General features: G+C 41.2%; 1 pseudogene; it reads left to right on the plus strand.

Annotated features, from left to right (window-relative positions):
- Positions 1 to 3,810: 3,810 nt before the first annotated feature.
- LOC100141080 (DNA primase small subunit-like) lies at positions 3,811 to 4,372 on the plus strand (annotated as a pseudogene).
- The last annotated feature ends 865 nt before the right edge of the window (positions 4,373 to 5,237 follow it).

Raw genomic sequence — 5,237 nt, forward strand, 5'->3', positions numbered from 1 at the left:
GATAGACGTGATTCTGAGTGAACTCCAGGAGTTGGTAATGGACAGGGAGGCCTGGCGTGCTGTAATTCATGGGGTCGCAAAGAGCTGGACACGACTGAGCGATTGAACTGAAATGAGGCTGAGCTAATATAAATTTTGATACCAAGAAGGGAGGTATTACTACAACAAATATCTAAAATTGTGGAAGTGGCTTTGGATCTGGGTAATGGGTTCTGTGCTACATGCTAGAAAAATTGAGATCACAGTCAGAGTGATTCTGAGGAACTCAGGGGAAAACGAAACAGAGATGGACAGAAATTTTCCATCTTCTTAGAAAAATATATAAATAATAAGTAGAATGCTGGCCGAAATATGGATATTAAAGGCAGGCCATTTTGAGGTCTCAGATGGAAATGAGTAACAGGTTATTAGAAATCAGAGGAAAGGTAATACTTGTTACAAAGTGGCAAAGAACTTGCATGAATTGCATTTGTATTTTAGTGTTTTGTGGAAATTATAATTTGAAAATGATGACTGGATAAATATTGGATATTTAGCTGAGGACATTTCTAAGCAAAGTGTTGCTTAGAAAGACTTGTTTCCACCTGCCTCCTTATAATAACAGTGAAGAAGAGAGATAAATTGAAGAAAGAACTGTTATACAAAGAAAAACCAGACTTTACAAGATTTGGAAAATTCTCAGCCTGTTCATATTTCAAAAACTGAGCAAGTGTATTCAGAAGACAACACCAAGGATATGGCTGGACTTTCACTTGATAGAGACATTCCTAAGTCACTTCAGTGGTCTCCGACTCTTTTGCAACCGTATGGATTGTAGACTGCCAGGCTCCTCTGTCCATGGGAATTTTCCAGGCAAGAAAACTGGAGTGGATTTCCATTTCCTACTCGAGGATAAAGACATTATGAGAGTATATAAGCAGAAACACAGCCAGTTTGAACTGAAGATAAAGACCATATAAAATAACAAAAGGCTACTGGACTTCTTAGATTCCACAGGACAGGACAATAAAGCTATTCATCTACTGCTGCTGCTCTGTTGCTGCTAAATCGCTTCAGTCGTGTCCGACTCTGTGCAACCCTACAGACGGCAGCCCACCAGGCTCCTCTGTTGCTGGGATTCTCCAGTCAAGAATAGTGGAGTGGGTTGCCATTTCCTTCTCCAATGCAGGCATGCATGCTAAGTCGCTTCACAGAGTCGTTGACTCTGTGCAACGCCTACAAATATGCATTATTCTTCAAGAAAAGTGAAGAATGACATTGGGAAAAAAAAAATAAAAACCAAACCAAAACAACAACAACAAAAACAAGCTTATTGATACAGAGAAAAAGATTGGTAGTTGCCAGAGGTTGAGCGAGGGTGATGGGGTGATGGTGGACAAAATGCATGAACTGAATTAAAAGGTAGAAACCTCTAGTTTAAAATAAATAAGTCATGGAGATGTCATTCACTCATCCTTCAACTTTTTTTCTCTTTGCTGCCACTCCTTTCATTTTTTTTTAATTTAACATCGCTATCTTCCTGAAATATGAATACTTTAATATATTCTATCTTCCATGGTACACAAGCCCTTTCATGCCTTCTCCCCCAGTAAGTTCTTTTTTTTTTTTTAATAGACAAAGGGGAAAAAAAAGCATTCCAGGTTAATGAAGACCTTATTCTTCAAGAAAATATAGGAGTATATATTTATGGTCTCAGGATAGGGAAAAATATTCTTAAGTCAGATCCTCTCCCCAAAATGGGAGTAATGCTAAATTTTTACATTGTTTCAGACAGGAAATGAACTAGAGTCAAGTACCAATTGGCTGGTTTCTTTTCCTCACTGTTTTGAAATTTAGATTACTAGGTCTGAAAGAATCGACTTAAGTTTACTCAGAGAGAAACCATGTCTTATTTTCATCAATTTCTAAGCCATTTCAGCCATAAGGTTTTAGAGACTAATAAGTAAATTCTGAACCCCATCTCACGTTAATTCATACTCTGAGCAGCTCAGACTCCTGACAAAAGTTCCACCTCGGCTGAGGGGCAAATAAGCTTGATCCTTTCCCCTCTGTTTCAACCTCCTCATCCTTAGGCATACACAAGTTATTACAGCAAGAAAGCAAGTGTATGATAAATCACTCTGGGAGCTTCCGGGATGGTGAATCGAATAGAGATTCAGGAAGAGGAAGAAGAGTTGGGAGGACCTTGAAGCTCCTGCCCCTTCCTACACGCCTGGCCCTACATTTCTCTTCACAGGGCTGATCTTCATTCAACATGCTCTAGGGCTCACCTTCTCTCAGAATAACTTCTTTCTGGAACAGGCATGGCCTCCTTCCCTCCAACTGTGCGCCGGACCCACTGTCGGAGCGGATGAGCAGAGATGCTGCAGAGCCTCCAGTCGCCAGGCCATCTCCCAAGCGGGAAATGTAATTCTCAGTAACTGCTTCAGATGGTCTCCAAGGCCGCGACGCACCTGCGCAGTGGGCGAAGTCAGCCTTGTGCTGCTGCTGCTAAGTCGCTTCAGTTGTGTCCGACTCTGTGCGACCCCACAGACCGCAGCCCACTAGGCTCCTCTGTCCCTGGGATTCTCCAGACAAGAATACTAGAGTGTGTTGCCATTTCCTTCTCCAGTGCATGAAAGTGAAAAGTGAAAGTGAAGTCGTTCAGTTGTGTCCGACTCTTAGCGACCCCATGGACTGGAGCCTACCAGGCTCCTCCATCCATGGGATTTTCCAGACAAGAGTACTGGAGTGGGGTGCCATTGCCTTCTCCGCGGCCTTGTGCGGTTCCTGCCAATTCTCGGTGCGACCTGGCCTGGGACTAGTTCTGCATTCTGTGAAAGAACTGAACGTGCCTCAGCTGCCGGAGCTGCTTAAGCTGTAGTACCAGAGGCTCTTTCCAAATGCAAGGTACTATCGCTGGCTCAGATATGGCGGAGTGATAAAGAATTACTGAGTTACTTTTGACACCATGGATTTTCATTCTCATTGAAGAGGATATTTACGTTCGCTATCACTCCTTCATCAACCAGAGAGATGGAAAGGACGATGTAGACAAGTGTTCTAAGTGCTGGGCTCTCACGACGTTGGCGATATGCACCATAGACAGAGCACTGAAAGATTTAAGCATCGTTTCTGGATGTATTCTGGAAGGAGAGGTTTCCATTGCTGGGTCTGGGATTAATCAGAAAATTGTCCTCTGAAATACTTTTTGGGATAGTTGAGTTATTGCAGCTGAAGGTGGTCAGGGCTTCCCCGGTGAGTCAGCAGTAAAGAATAGGCTTGCAATGCAGGAGAGCGGGGTTCGATCCCTGGCTCGGGAAGATCCCCTAGAGGAAGGCATGGCAACCCACTGCAGTATTCTTGCCTGGAGATTCTCATGGACAGAGGACCCTCATGGGCTGCAATCCATGAGGTGGCAAAGAGTTAGACAGGACTGAAGCAGCTTAGCATAAGCACAAAGGTTACAAAGTTCACTTAACTAAAGAAAGCACTGTTTTGTCAGAAAATCTATGCTATACTAAGTTACTTCAGTTGTGTCCGACTCTGTGCGATCCCATAGACGGCAGCCCACCAGGCTCCCCGCCCCCACCCCCACCCCGCCCCGCCCCCGTCGCTGGGATTCTCCAGGCAAGAACGCTGGAGTAGGTTGCCATTTCCTTCTCCAATGCATGAAAGTGAAAAGTGAAAGTGAAGTCGCTCAATCATGTCTGACTCTTCGGGACCCCATGGACTGCAGCCTACCAGGCTCCTCCGCCCATGGGATTTTCCAGGCAAGAGTACTGGAATGAGGTGCCAATAAACATAACTTTTAAAAATACATTGACTTGATACGGCTTGGTTGATCAAATATTCTTGAAAACAAGAAAGCTGGAATAAGATTTTAGCCCTTGTTTCTGAAACAATTCATGATGAACTTCAACAGAGCTTCCAAAATCACAGTTCACTTGAGGATTGGGAGCATTTGAAGAAGGTAGCCGTAGATGTCAGAATAACATTGAAAATGACAAATGTGGACTCTGGCTGGAGTGAGAGAGGCTCCAGTACTGTTTGCCACAGTGGGATATCAATGTTAACAAAGGAATCAGTCACTGACTAAAGAGCCCTTTTAAGTGTTCATCCTAATACATATTGCAGTATGCTTATTGATTTACAGAAAGTAGATCAATTTACAGTTTCCACCATAAGCTCCATCTGCCATGAACTGGATATTTCCACTAGTGAAGAGGAAAAAAGAGAAGTAAGCTGAATCTGATATCAAGCATAGAATCAGAGATTATAAGACAACCAGTCTAGCTCCTTATGCAAAAGTTTCTGAACAGTTTCTTGAAAGTTTAGATAAATCCTCCAAAGAGTTATCTTTCAGAAGAGTGATTTACAAACAGACTTCTGAAGATAACAACTCCCTTCAAACCAGTGTGGCTATCTTCTACCTTCAACCAAGAATCATATACTTCAAGAACCATTTCATAAATAGGACAGAACTATGTATGCATTTTTAATGCTCAAAGCAATTCTTTTTTCTTAAATGATTATGTTGAAAATATTCCTGAGACTACCGAAGGAGAGTATCAGTTTTCCTGGAAGGAACCATAATAGAAAAGTTAAGTGGATTGCAGATAAACTTGTAAAATTTAGTATTATACAAAGATAATTCTAAGATTTCTTATATGAATATACAGTCCTGCCAGTTGCCATTTACAGAGGTAAATAAGCAGTAATATGTTTAAGACTTTAATCTCAGCTCATTGAATACAGCTTCCATATTTCTGGAGTGAATGTTCTAGGTCAATGAGGGCTTTGTCCATAAGTCTTAGACACTCATTTATATGTGGAAGGTGCATTCAGTCACTCCCTAGTTTTGCTCACTAATGTTTTTATTGGTTAGACTATACCTCACTGTCCATATTTTAAATATTATTTTGAATTGAACATCTAAACCTACCAAAATTTCAATTCACAGATATAAATTACTAGATTACAACATTAGGGGCTAGTCGAGTTATTTTTTTTTACAACTATCACAGTTGTAGCTCCTAACTTCTTCCCTCAGAGAACAATTAGATTAGCCTACTATAAAGAAGCAGCTTAGAAAAAATAACCAACTTCATTTCATCAATATAAAACCTGTTGTGTTTGTCAAAACACTTGGACTTTCCATTTATTTAGATACTTAAATTGAATTTTAAAGGTTTGGTTTCTCCCATGTTATTTTGTGTGATTGATTTTGAAGTGTCAGATTTATTTTCCTCGGTTTA

This window comes from Bos taurus, chromosome 2 (genome assembly GCF_002263795.3).
Source record: "Bos taurus isolate L1 Dominette 01449 registration number 42190680 breed Hereford chromosome 2, ARS-UCD2.0, whole genome shotgun sequence".
Taxonomy (NCBI): Eukaryota; Metazoa; Chordata; class Mammalia; order Artiodactyla; family Bovidae; genus Bos; species Bos taurus.